Raw genomic sequence first — 12,210 nt, forward strand, 5'->3', positions numbered from 1 at the left:
TTGTGACTATTTGGGCATTCTTGTGACATGTCTAGGGCAAATGAGTCTCAGTGTCCCACAGTGCTCTGGTGGTGTTATTTTCTTAATTGTTCCCAATGGAACAGAGTGTTCTTTATGCATGAATATGTCAGTGAAACCTGTTTGGTTATTTTCTTTGCATTTTGTATGCATTTTTCATAACTTCATTTTGTGATTCATACTCCAAGCTCTGATATTAGGAGTAGAATACGGTGAGCATTGTGTAATGTCATAACTTCCCAGCAGGAAGCCGGATTCTTGAGTGTTGGCTGCCTAGAGAGAGAGAGTGTTTTCATTAAAGAACAGTCTTTCATAAGCACAGGTGCTGCTGTCTCCTAAGCACAGCAAGATGCCCAGGGAGAAAGGACTTTGAATGTCCATCCACCCATCCCCAGGGTACTCAGAGCCCTCACCCCTACCATCCCCCACAGAGGGTGAGCTGTGCTTGCTCACCCTTGGAAGGAAGAGCCACCTTCACCTTGTCCTGTCCTGTAGCTTATTGAACACTGACAATGGCTAGCTCTCTGCTAAAGCCTTACAGCCATGGTAAGCTTCCTTAGCAGAGCCCTGGGGGCCTTGTACTCATCTGCAGTGGAGGAAGCACAGAGAGCACCATTCCTTGACAAAGCCCTCTGGCCAGTGGAGTGCAGGGCCAGCAGATGGGCCATATTTGCTCTGGGTGTGACTCCTCTTTGTTTACCCTCTTGGCCATCCCATCACCTCACCCCCTTCCATAATCCCCACCCGTTAAGGCTCGTTCTGTCCTTTGGGAACATGGAGGAAACAGTCAAACATCTTTTCCACATGATCACTCTTCAACTATTTCAAGATATTTATCTGATGTTCATTCTGGCCTAGACTAAAGTTTTCTTGGAGGGGGAAAAATACTGAATATGGCTATCTGCTTCAGGAACGTTGAGCATACACCTCCTCTGCTTTCTAAGCTCGCCTCCTATTCAAAGCTCAGTCAACCTTCTAGAAGGCATGCTGGAAGCTGTGGTAGGAACCTGCAGTGGGGATTTGCAGTGACCCTGCCCTCTACCCAACACTGCCCTTCGTTGACCTTCACCAAGCACAGCCAGTGCTTTGCCCCATTGCTCCTGGGATCCCATCAGGAGGAGACCTAGGTGAATGTCAAAGCCACAGCAATTGCCGATAGAAATTGTTTTTCTAGGTTGTTGTTTTGGGTATTTTGTTGTTGTTTTGATTTTTTTTTTTTTGACAAGGTCTCACTATGAAGCTTAGGCTGATTCTAGATCACCCAGCCTTCCTCTCTCTCTACCTCTCTCGTGCTGGACTTACAGGTGGACACCACCACCCCCAGCTAAGGAAAAGAGATTTAAATAGATTTTGCTGAAGCAACTTCAGATCGTGGATTGACTTAAAGTCAATGTCACATACATCTTACAAGATAGCCAGTTCCTCAATTAAAAGGAGCTCTGTTTTTCTGTACCATTGCTCAGATCTTCCTGGATTGACTCCCAGGCAAGTTTATGTAAACTACAGAGTCCTGGACCCCATAAAGGCCTTTCCTACTAAGTCAGAATACCCAAAGAGGGAGAGAGACCTTCCATGAGCCTAAAGAGTCACATCATCACCCGTCTGGCAAGCACCACTTTGTAGAGCCCCTTGCCTGAAGTTCCAGTCTCTAACAGGTGCTATTTTTCCAGGTTTTGTTTGTTTGTTTGTTTGTTTGTTTGTCTGTTTTTGACAAGGTCTTATGATGACGTTTAGGCTGCCCCAAGATTACCAAATCCTGCTCTCTCTACCTGTCTAGTACTGGACTTACAGGCATATACCACCACCACCACCCTACATTCTAACTCCTCCAACCTCCTACTCCCTAAGGAAAGGGAAGAGGAAGAGGGTCTAGGGAAGACCATGGTGACTGTGTTTGTGTGGATCATGCTGTTCATATACACAGTCAAAGACTCTCCTGGGGCTTTCTGTGGGGGTGTTTAGAATGAGACTAACACTTAGATTAGTGACCCATCCAAGGCAGGTAGCCCTTCATCATTCAGGGGCAGAGCCTTATCAGTCAGTCAAAAGCCAGAAAAGAGTAAATCTATTGGCCTTCCCTCAGCAAGATTGAGTTCTGCCTCCGGCCTTTGACCTTGAGCTTGCTGGCCAGGGTACAGGTCTTGCCTTTCTTACTCCAGGTAGCAAAGAGACTCTCCATACCAGCAGTTCTCAGCCAGGTCAAGACTCCTTTGAAGGTCGAATAAGCTTTTCACAAGGGTCACCTAAGACCATCAGAAAACACAGATGTTTACATTATGATTCATAATGGTAGCAAGACTACAGTTATAAAGTAGCAACAAAAATAATTTTATGGTTGGGGAATACCACAACACAAGTTCGTTAAAGCAACATTAGGAAGATTAAGAACCACCATCTTGGAGTTACTTTCTCGTTCTGGCGGCTGTTTGGAGATCTGGTTTTGAAAAAGGGGTGTCACAAAGAGGAGTGGGTAGGACATCTGGGAAGAGACTTAAAGAGGGTCAGGAGTCATCTGCTGAGGGGGAGAGAAGTCGAAGGGTAAATGTTACTTTATGAATCAACAAAAAGACAGAGACAGCCTGGCTGAAACTTCTTGGTGTCAGTAGCCTGTAAGGAAATCCTCCTGGGCTAGAGAGATGGCTCAACCATTGAAGGCTAGGCTCACAACCTAAAGTACAGGAATTTCTTGTGACAAGCAGGAGGGGCAAGGACTAAGACCTCTCTCCTCTCCTCCTTTCCTCTTTCCTTCCTCCTCCCTTTTTCCTTCCTTTCTCTTTTTCTGATAGAAACTGAACTTGGGGCCTTGCTCATGTTGAATAGGTATCCCTTACAATGCTATCATTGGCCTCCCAGGACCTGCTTATAAGATATAATTTACACATGGTAGATCTCCGTTTTGTCTTTGGTTTCTTGAGATAAAATCTCACACTTGTGGCCCAGGCTGTCTTAAACTGGTGGCAATCCTTCTGCTGCAGCCTCCTGAGGGTTTTGATTATGGTCAGAAGCCACAGCACCTGACTGATCATTCACCCTTTCAAGTCACATGTATGGGGTCGGAGAGATGGTTCGACAGGTCAGAGTCGTGTATATTACTCTCGCAGAGAACCTGAGTTCAGTTCCCAGCATCTGTAACTCCAGCTCCAGAGTGTCAGATGCCTTTGTCTGTTACCAGAGTCTTACATACATACACTCCACTTATAAACACATTCATACACATGATTTAAAATATTTTTAAGAATTTTTAATAGAGAAAATCAAATGTGTACATTTCAGTAAATGTATATCCTTGCAAAGCCACTCTGATAATTAAGAAGAAGACTGTCTCCATCACCCCATCCTGCTTTTAGTCAGCTCCGTCTTTACTGCTGCTCTAGCCTCGGGCCTGCTTTCATGGTGCCGTGAAGTTTTCAATCCTCCCGTGGTCCACTAAGTAGACTCACACTGAGTGCAGCTTTGTGTATGTGGTGTCTTTTCCTCAGAGCAGCACTTTGAGGTTCATCTACCTTGGTTTGCTGGGATTGGTGGTTTTCTTCTGTGTTCCTGAGAATCCGAATATGGTATGAACGGATCAGCTGATCTGTTCACCAGTTAGACAGCTGGGCTGTTTCCCCTGGGAGGGTATTGTGAATAAAGGCGCTTCAGGTTTTGGCATGAGCATATGTTTCTGTTGCTCTCATGTAAATATTCAGGAGTGGGATTGTTATGGCATATGGTAAGCATGTAGGGGTCTGTGATTACCTTGGTGAGAAGTTGGCCAGTTGTTTTTCTAAATAGCCAGGCCATTTTCTATTTGTATCAGGAACCTATCACTGATGATTTATTTAAAAAAAAAAACCCATTGTAGGCAGAGTCTACAAATGTTCTTATTTCATGCCACTGGCACAAACATAGGAATAGTTTTATGTAAAGCACTACCTTTAAGTGCTGGGTGCTGGGTGGTGGTACATGTCTGCATTTCTGGCCCTTAAAATGTTGAGGCAGGAGGATTACAAGTTTAAGGCCTCCATGGGCTGAAAAGAGGGTCCCTTTCAGATGGCATGAGGAGGGGAGAAGACAGGAAGAAATGGGGGAAAAGAAAAAGGATAAGTCTGGAACCAGGAGTCAGGTTGAGCTGAGCCCATTACTGGAGTCAGCAAACTTGCTCCCACAGCTTTGGACAGTTTATATTTTCCCAAACCCATCTGTACCTATATATAAAATATATAAAACAGAGGTGATAACAGAACCTCTCTTTTCAGGGCTATCACAGGGATCCAAGGAGGCCAAACACTTGACGCATTTGAAATAGCATCTGGTACATAACTGATGGTCAGCGGGAATCACTCCTGCCAATCGCTTTCATTAGAACAGCGTTCCTGGCAGCATCAGAGTTTGTACAAGAACATAAATCATGGACTCTACATTTTTTAAGTATAGTGTGTGTGTGTGTGTGTGTGTGTGTGTGTGTGTGTGTACACATGTATGACATGAGTACAGACACCCAAAAAAGCCAGAAGACGATGGATCCTTTGGTGCTGGAGTTACAGGTGATTGTGAGGCACCTGAGTGCAGGGACCCAACCTCCAGTTCTCCGGCAGAGCTGCAAGCACTCCGAATGGCTGAGCTAAACCTCCAAAGATTGAGTCTTGACAGAAGATGACCCTAGCTCACCTGGAACTTGCTCTGTAGACTAAGCCAGTCTGGAATTTAGAGCAATCCTCCTGCCTCTGCTTCTTGAGTGCTGGGATTACAGATGTATGTCCTCGCACTGGCTGGACTCGGCTTCATTAGGATGATGATCTGAAAATTGAGAATGTCACAGGATACTTATCATAGCAAGAAGGTATCTGTAGTTATTTAAATGCACAAGCATAAAGTTGCCTTCAATCCTCCCCAAGCTGTCTGGCCTGTATCCTAACTTGTAAAACAAATAATTGCATCCTGTCTCTCCCACCGAGGTCAGAATCGAGCATATAAATGCACAAAATGCTCATTGCCAGTAAAAAGTTTAACGACGCCTTTCCTTACATAGGAGTTAATTAGAAATTATAGGCGCTTGCTCTCTGGGAAAAAAGTAATCTGATAGCAGGAGCAGGTTGCAATTTCTCTATGAAAATAAAAGCTGTAAGAAATGGATTCTGCTTGCATGTGGTTTGTCTTGTCCTAAATGGATGATTAAACTATTAAGTTTCCTCTCGCCCCATTATGTGATAGTGAGAAGAAACACTTCTAAGAGGAGATCAGGGCTCTGCCCTCACTGGTGGACTGATCCATCCTTGTGATTAATGAATTCATGAGTGGATAGGTTATCTTCAGTGAGGATCTACCTTAAAAGCCAACTTGGCTAGGTCTCTTCTACACTTCCAGATTCATCATACGATGCCCTGCTCTGCCTCAGGACTCAGCAGCAGGAAGGCCATTGTCGAGAGCAGCCTTCTAAGCTGGGACCAGAACCACAAGCCTCAACCCTCTCCCTTCCTATTTATCCAGTCTACCTTACTGTGTTACTTCCAACAGGAAACAGATGACAGACACCAAGAAGACGGATCTCAAGCCAGTGCAAAGGGGACACGGCACTTCCACATGTGACTCACGTGCTGAGTCTGACACAGTAGGTTAGTGGCTCAGAAGACTGGCTCGTCTGCATACACATCCAAACATCTGCGCTTAGTCGTCTAGATGACAGTTTCAACATACCACTTGAAACGTCTCTCCTCCTCACCCCCTCCGCCCCTCCCATTGCCTCTTCCTCTCTCTTAACCTCACTTCCCCTCAGACTGCTAGAAATCACATTCAGGGTCTTGAGCACAGTAGGTAGGCTCTCTCCACAGACCTACTGTCCTAATCCTTGAAATTCTTTTTGAGACTCTAATAATTACATTTTAAGAAGATGTTAATAGAAATGTAAATTATTTAACCTCCACCGGAGCCATGTGGGAGCAGGAAATGTGGAATCTAAGTTACATTTGGGAACAGAGAGAGTATGTGTACTCGGAATGGAAAAGATTTAATTGTGCCATCCATAGTGTATGAGCAATGCCAGGCAGTCAGCCTAAGACTCTAAGTCTCCTCTTCCTTCTTGAGACCTGGCATGTCAGCATTTGGTCCAGCTCTAGTCTACCTCATCCACCAAGGAAAGAGGAGGCAAGAAAGGGGCCTTCGTGTCTTTTTGGCCTTTTGGCTAAGATAAAGTGTAGTATCTGTTCTTGTCAGTTTAATATCTGATACATCCACTATCTTAACAATATTTGAACAATATATTAAATGGATTTTTGGAACTAGGAGTTGGAATAGGAGCTTGCTGTACCTCCAGAAATGGTACATACACACACACACACACACACACACACACACACACAGGAAAGAAAGAAAGAACGAAAAAGAAAAGAGCCTTTGACACAGCTGTCTCCCAACTTACCCAACTGATATAGATTTCCAAGTAGATACTAAGCATGCCTCAACTAAGAAACCACTTTTCTTCTGGACAGAGACTAAGCGTTTGTTATAAATTGTTTCTAAAACCTAGAAATAAAGGGGTCAAGCTGTGTGTTTCATTTGCTGAAGGATCTGTGCACTCATCTGTTTTCCCATGCATTTTTGCATAGATATCCTGATAGTTACTGTGTATCTGAAGTCACCACACATGGAAACACAGACAGAGCTCGCATCTCGACAGGATCCAGCCTAGGATGACACCGTGCAGAACATTCGTGGTATGCTTCTCCAGGAGGTCCACTTTCACAAGCACAGCTATATGTCACTTTCATTGCCACATAGAAGCATGGGTGTATAGAGTTTATACTTGATGCATATAGAATGTAATTAAAATAACGGAAGTTTATAGACGTAGAACCAAGAAGATCAAGCTGTAGCGTAGACCCTAACCCAGCACTCATGTAATCCCAGTGTTATGTTGCTTAGAAATGGGCTGTATCTCAGTCTAGCCTGTGCCTAGAAAGAGCAAGAGGCTGAGACAGGTCACCAAGACCACACAACAAAACAACACAGAGATCAAACACACAGTTCTTTTCACACGCTGTGCTAGATCAAGAGGCCAGAGCCATTATGATAATTTAATAGCTTCAAGGGAAAAATTCATCCTTCTCTTGGTAATGACAGGTATATGTGTACATATTTAACCTTAAATATATATATGATATATATGGCATATCATAAATATACATATAGCTCTTACACATATACCCTAATAGGTATGTATACATATCCTATATATACTATATATAGGGTAAATATATCTATAATGGGTAAATATATACTATATGATATATGTGTGTATATATGTACATAAACATGTATACATATATCCATGTATACATGGATGGGTGAAGAAACTAAATCCCAGAATGATAAAATAAATACCTTATCCAATCAATGTTTTTCACATGTATGAAAGAAGGGGGAAATAATTGAAATTCAAGTCCTACAGCAACCCAGGGTTGCTGACACACAACAGCTACATACCTCAAGGAACTTAGACATGGTGATTCTTGAGTAGTGTATTTTGATCGCTGAACTCCAGGAAAATGGCTGGAATAATCTATTCTGCCCCTAGGAAATCTACCTCCAGTGAGGCATGTGTCCTAGACGTCACCACCTTTCTTAACAACTAAACAAATGTGTGATATTTAGATTTCTTAGTGCCTTGACTTCATAAGAAGGCCTTTAAGTTTGTGACTAGATTTTCTATTCAGTTATTGCTCTGTTCTCCCTTTACTTAAAACATCTTTCAAATGTCAGCATTTCTGGATGCCAGTGGTAGGCTATACCTCATCCTCCCGTACCTGCAGACTTCATAATATTTTATATCAGCATCCTCCTTAATTGAAGGTGTTTGGTTTCTGGGTCTGTCACAGTCTGTCCTCATTAGCCAGCCTTTGAATTGCAGGAACTGACCCTACCACAGCCTGAAGGGGAGAGAAAGGCTCAACCATGTTCTCTTGCACTCTCCCACAGGTTACCTCGTGCTAGAAGAATCTCTACATTGTGTGTGAGCCTACTACCCCAGCCTGAAGGACAACCTCAGCCACCACACTCTTCTCTCTCTCTCTCTCTCTCTCTCTCTCTCTCTCTCTCTCTCTCTCTCTCCCCTCCCTCCCTCCCTCCTTCCCTCCCTCCTCAAGAGAGACTCCATGCCCTGTAGACTCCAGGTTCCTTCTGGAACTTCAGTATCTCCTGGAGAAGCCATAATTCCTCCTACTTCTCTGTTGAGGTATAACACTTGCAGTGTAGGAACCCTTTTGTTAGGGAGACAACTTTAAGCAGAATCAAGTGACAGTTGAACAGAACGAGGAACTCTGACCAAAGTCCTGCAGATGGAAAGTGTCGTGGGCACAGAAAACCCAAAGACTCCTGACCTAACCACAGACCGAAGACCAAGGCTGACAGGACTGTGGTTGAAATATCCACAATGAATTGTTTTTTTCTGGGGACATTCCCACGCAAGTGCTCAGAAACACTTTAAACATGTGACATCATCAAGCCCACTCCTTCTAGAAAGAGGTGTTTCCATTGATGTAAGGCTCATTTTATCCCTGTGACTGATCATGAAAACTGTTAACACCAGCCTGAAAGGAGAGCAATACCCACTGAGCTTCCTGGCCACTGTTTGGAAAAAGAATCACAAGCTCTTTTCTGGAACTTGGCAGGAAAGAGTGATATGATCACATATTCATGGCTATTCCTCTAGGGAACAAATAGAAAACCATTTGGCCCAACAGAGATGTGCATAACTGTCCCCACGCACAATCAGATAATCCCCCCAAATGCCTTTCTCCTGCTCTAATTCAATTCGGACAACTGCGTTCGTCTCTGAGAAACCCTTAGAGAAAACATCCAGGCCAAATGATCTCATGCCTGGATTTTGCAAAACAATATGTGCACAAGAGCAGAATTTATATCATCCAGTATGTCCCATTCCCACACCCAGCCCCAAGATGTTCTTCCATAGTGTGGTTTCTTTGCCACAACTGAGTCACTTCCTAGGCCTAGATCCAGGGCGGCCTGCAGACCCCTGGCCACCGCTCAGTCCACATAAGAAAGCAGTTCTATTTCTAGGAGCAGAGTCTCAAATTCATTTTACATTTATCTCACCCATTTTGCTCCCCCAGATGTTTTTTTTTAGAAGAAGCTGTGCACATGAACAGAAGTGACGTGTGTCTCCCCTCAAAATAATTTAAATTGTCTATTGTGCCCAACTGAAAGCAAATGAAATCAAAGGCAAAAATAGCAGAAAATCCCTTGGAGATACTGGACTAGTCGTGGAGAAAATTCTGGAGCTCTATGTACTGCCCTGAGTAATTAACTGCCTTTGCATTTCCGGTGTACTAATCAAGGCTCTCTAGAGGAACAGAACTTATAGAACACACACACACACACACACACAAGTATATACATGAAGGATTTATTACAGGCTATGGTCCAGCTAGTCTGACAATGGCTGTCTACAAATAAAAGGTCCAAGAATGCAGTAGTTGTTCAGCTCATGAGTCTGGATGTCTCGGCCAGTCTTCAGTATATGCCAGAATCCCAGAGCAGGCTCTAACACCAGTGAAGGCTTTCGATCCAGAGTGAGGGCAAGCAGGTGAAGAGACCTTCTCCCATGTCCTTTCTACAGGGTGTCAGCAGGTGATGTGACCCAGATTAAAAGTGGATCTTCCCACCTCAAAAGGTCTGGATTAAGGGTAGATCTTCACCCGTCAAAGATCTAGATTAGAGTGGGTCCTCTCACATCAAATGATTTAATTAAGAAAAAAAAACTGGTCTATTCAGCCATTTGAGATTTAGTTAAATCTGGGTATAGTCAAATTGGGAACCAAGAATAGCCAGCCATCACACTTAGATTCCGTCTTTCCCAATCCAGGGGTAGAAGAAGCAGGAAACAACAAACAACAAACAAAAAAACTCTAAATAAAATTGGCTGGGAGGTCAGAATGTCTTTCCTGTAGCCCCTGTTATCTGCAAAACGGATCCTATAAAATTCAGACAACGCCTCCTGCAGAGAGCTCTCCCTCAGCCACCACTGACTTTTTATGAGCTCTTTAAAGCTTGTGCTGTTTACACTGTGTTTCCTGGTCTCCTTCATGAAGACAGATCACCAATGTGGCTTCTTTGCCCCTGGCACCTAGTCCCAACTTTATAACTATTTGTTGAAAAAACCCCAGTGATTTCAACTGGAAAAGGCTTTCTTTGAGGTTCTGGTCCATTCATGTCAAAATGCAGGTAAGCTGTTAATACAGTGTGCGAGTGGAAGTCATGATACCTCACTGGGAGGTACAAGCAGTGTCTGCAAACGGCCACACAGACCTCACCTGTTGTGTTTTGCTCTGTGAGTCCACTGAGAACTGCACAGAGAACATGATTGCAAGGACCTAGTATGGTCTTTATATCAAGATCCTGTGTTAACCAGAAAGGACGTGTATGGTCTGTCCCCAGAGCAGATTATTTTATAGAATGAACAACTAGAGTCTGGAAAAATTAGCCACTAATGCTTACAGGATAAGCTCAATAGTTTGGTAGACATTAATTAATTATTAATTATTGTGATTAGAATCTGAGAAAGTAAGAAGTAGGAATCTGCCTGTCACCTGTATAGATTCCTACAGACCTGAGGAATTGTAGGAAGGCCAGTTGCTTCCTCTCCACCCTCAAGCTCCCTTCTCGGCTCTCTACTCATAGCCGTGTGCACAAAGATGGAAACTGTGGTTCAGGCTTCTGGCTTCAGAGAAGAAAAGGCATGGCATGCAGGCTATGGGATTGCCAGAAACCTAGACATACACTGAGAAAGATCTTGGAAACGTGGGCTAGGAGACCACACTGAACCATGCCTCAAGAACCCATGTCCAAGACGAAGACCTTCAGTCCCTTGAAGGGCTCAAAGAGGAGGTCATGGTGTTACCAGGTTTTGACTGTGGGCCATGACCAACTCTCAGGATGAGAATTTCATGTGACATGTAGATGAAATATAACAGGAATGGACATTGTTGGAAATTAGTGCCCTTGTATTTAGATAACACTGGAAAAACAAGAGGAAGAGACAACCATGTGTACTTCAGCAAATGCCTAGGCTAGGGCAGTGAACCAGCTGCCATCCTCTGGTTCCCTGGAGGAACTCTCTGGGCAGCGCCCGTCTTTAGGTGGGTGATGCAGGTGTCTTAGGAGCTCTCATAAGGTCACTCGAATAAGTCACTGAAGATATATTTCAGTGTCCTGTAAGTGGTAGAAAAAGAATGGAGGGGGGGGGGCTGGAGATATGGCTCAGCAGTTAAGAGCACTGACTGCTCTTCCAGAGGTCCTAAGTTCAATTTCCAGCAACCACATGGTGGCTCACAACCATCTATAATGGGACCTGATGCCCTCTTCTAGTGTGTGTCTGAAGACAGCTGCAGTGTATTCATATAAATAAAAAAAAAATAGGTCTTAAAAAAAAAAGAAAAGAAAAAGAATGTGGAAAAAGACCCATGTGTAAGATGAGACAGAGGAGGTGACAGCCATGGGGTTTCAGTGGAGTTGGGTGACACACTTGGCTGTAGCCAATAGTTCACCTACACACAGCTTTCTTTGGCATAGGTGAGTGATAGGCAATTGGAGACAGTATTTCCCCAAAGAAGGAAAGACTCATAGGGAAGCCAGATCTTTGTAACTATATAAACTGGATGTCACCCTGTCCTTCTAAGATGTGGGTATGAGAGAGCTTTACATTTGTTTGTTTGTTTGTTTGTTTGTTTGTTTGAAACAGAGTCTCACTGTACAGTCCCACCTAGTCTAGAACTTACCAACCAGTCTGGCTTTAGACTCTGAGACCTGCCTGCCTCTGCTTCCCAATGTTGTGATTACAGGAATGAGTCACTACACACACACACACACACACACACACACACACACTTCAAAGATCCGTTTATTGCTGAAGATTTTAGAGCAAATGTCTGGGCTCCAGGAGCCCCTTCAGGGTAGACTCCATCACCTGCCCCATATTCTGTTTAAGTAAATGAGTAAATGGTGAAAAGCAGAGGTGTATTCAGTGTGGTTACACTGGGAAAGGAACAAACGGAGGAGCCCAGTTATCCCAGTTCTGCCCTGGGATAATGGATGAGATTTAGGTTTACAAGGAGAAAAAACTAGGCCATGGCAAAAGGTTGGAGTGACTCAGCATCCTGGTCATGATCTGGTCTGGTCAGACATCTTGCTTCTCATTTT

The 12,210-nt window shown here is 43.8% G+C and overlaps 1 pseudogene; it reads left to right on the plus strand.

The window, feature by feature from the left end:
- The first annotated feature begins 6,158 nt into the window (after positions 1 to 6,158).
- Positions 6,159 to 6,328, plus strand: LOC114614601 (annotated as a pseudogene).
- The last annotated feature ends 5,882 nt before the right edge of the window (positions 6,329 to 12,210 follow it).

This window comes from Grammomys surdaster, unplaced genomic scaffold (assembly GCF_004785775.1).
Source record: "Grammomys surdaster isolate TR1022 unplaced genomic scaffold, NIH_TR_1.0 126391, whole genome shotgun sequence".
Lineage (NCBI taxonomy): Eukaryota > Metazoa > Chordata > Mammalia > Rodentia > Muridae > Grammomys > Grammomys surdaster.